Below are 2,310 nucleotides of genomic sequence, written 5' to 3' on the forward strand. Positions count from 1 at the left end.
TTCAGCCTCCACAAGAGAAGGCTGAGGGGGGATCTAGTGGCCTGTTACAAACTAGGCAGAGGGGACCAGCAGGCACTGGGGGAGTCCCTGTTCCCCCAAGCACTACCAGGAGTGACTAGAAATAACGGTCACAAGCTGGCAGAGGGTAAATTCAGATTAGACATCAGGAGGTGCTACTTCACTGTCAGGGTGGCTAGGATCTGGAACCAACTTCCAAGAGAAGTGGTGCTGGCTCCTACCCTGGAGGTCTTTAAGATAAGGCTTGACAATCACCTTGCTGGGGTCGTTTAACCCCAGTACTCTTTCCTGCCGTGGCAGGGGGTCGGACTTGATGATCTTCTCAAGTCCCTTCCAACCCCACTAACTATGTAACTATGAAATTCGGTTGTTCTGGATTATTATTCTGATGCATAATTAAGGCCAAAAAAGGAGACAGCTAGTCACATAATCTGACCCTTATAAATGCAGGTCATAAGACTTCCCTGGTTTATCCTTATTTGAATGAGAGCATCTTTTGTAATTATCTTTATTTAAAGTTATAGATGACCAAATGCAATATTACTGTCTACCACTTTTTTTTGGCAGACTAATTATAGGAGGTTACTATGAAGCATTTGAAACCTCAGTCATTTGGATGTCACTGACATTTTATGAACCTTATGGACTATTTATCAAGCTGACTTTTTAAAACTGAAACCACTAAAACAAATCTGGACTCCTAGATCATAAAGGTGCAGTAAACACTGCAGCAACTGAGCTTATGCCATGGACTTAACATTTTCCTACATTTAATAAACAAAGGGCTAAAACCTGTTAAAAAAGGGGTTACTGTGAATGTGAAGTATAGGTATATGTGGAAGTGTCACTACCAGAGACATTCAATGGCAATAAATCCAATACCTAATCTCAGTGGTGCTCATGGAGCCTTCTAATGCAGTGTGGGCATCAAGAATACCGAAGTGTAATACAGGGGGCAACTATGGTACCAGCCACAGACACCAACCCAGGAGTGGGGAATAGGAGTAGCTGTGACATTGCCCCACCTATGCCCCACTGTGCCCAGGGGACTCGGGCATCATGTTACACCTCTGCTTGAATGTAATCCTTCCATCTTGGACAACTGGAGGGAGCCGTCTCTCTCTACTACCCAAAAGTCTATCCTCATTACCTTTCTTTCTACCAGTCTCTTGTCATTCTGAGTTCTCTAAATCCTGCTTCCAGTATTCATAATCATTTGAGACAGGAACTATGAAATTACAAACCCTGCAACCCATCTGTCTCCACATGTTCCTTTCATTGATACATTATCCCACCTACACATTCAAGCTTTGACCCAAATATTTCAAACAGAGCTACCTTAATTAGAATACTCCAAGAATATTTTTAGGATCATTTGGTATTTTGCTTAACAAAATTCTTAAGTTATCTGCAAAGTCAAAGAGAGCCGTACCTAAATCAAAGAGGGGGAAAAATGCACAATTCAGTTATACAAAGTTTATTTTGCCATTTTCTTAAACAGGGATTGTAAAGGATCAGTCCTAAGCAAAAACCTTGGGGGCACTTGATGAACAAACCATTTGATTTGCAGACAAGGCGATTAGAAGTAGTTTCAAGTAACAACTTCACATTGACCTACTAACTTCTCAGTTTAGGGCTTTTGTTCTTGCTTTTGCTTTCGTTTTTTTGTTTTTAACATGTAAAATATTTTGTTCCTTGTCATTACTGCTGTCCATTGCTCTTCCATCCAGAAAATATAGAATTTACATGAAAATGTTGTCTACGAACAAAACATTTTCAACTCCACCAAGACGGAAAACATTATATTCCAATATCTAAAGCAGTGATTCTTAACCAGTGTGCTGTGATACCCTAGGATGCCAGTATGCTCTTTTAAGGATGCCATGCAATATTAGCACTGTTAGGTGTGCAAACACTTACATGTGTAAGTCAAAAGATAAACCCAGAGATTTCACATAGGAATCCAGTGTTAAAAACATTTTGACTTGCTGTGGTCTTGCCAAGTTCTTTGCAATAGAACTGCTCTATTATTTTTCCCAAGTCAAGAAAGAAGTGAAAGGTAAGTGCTGACATTTTCCAAGGGGTGCCTTGAGTCTAATGAAGGGTGACTTGAATCTAAAAAATCTAAAAAATGTTGAGAATCACTGATTTAAGGACACACTTACATCAAAAAACTATGCTAGAGAACTGAGATGAAACATGCCATGCCTGTTCCATCCCAAGATGGAAGCAATATGACTTAGTGCAGTTGCAGACAGACACCAATAAAGCATGCTTAAAACAGCAAGTTTA

General features: G+C 40.1%; 1 protein-coding gene across 5 annotated transcripts in view; it reads right to left on the reverse strand.

Moving 5' to 3' along the window:
* The window catches only part of AGAP1 (ArfGAP with GTPase domain, ankyrin repeat and PH domain 1), a 679,540-nt gene that overhangs the window by 492,485 nt on the left and 184,745 nt on the right, over window positions 1–2,310 (reverse strand). The window lies entirely within an intron of this gene.

The sequence above is a fragment of the Gavialis gangeticus genome, unplaced genomic scaffold (genome assembly GCF_001723915.1).
Source record: "Gavialis gangeticus isolate Ggan-Ray unplaced genomic scaffold, GavGan_comp1, whole genome shotgun sequence".
Taxonomy (NCBI): domain Eukaryota; kingdom Metazoa; phylum Chordata; order Crocodylia; family Gavialidae; genus Gavialis; species Gavialis gangeticus.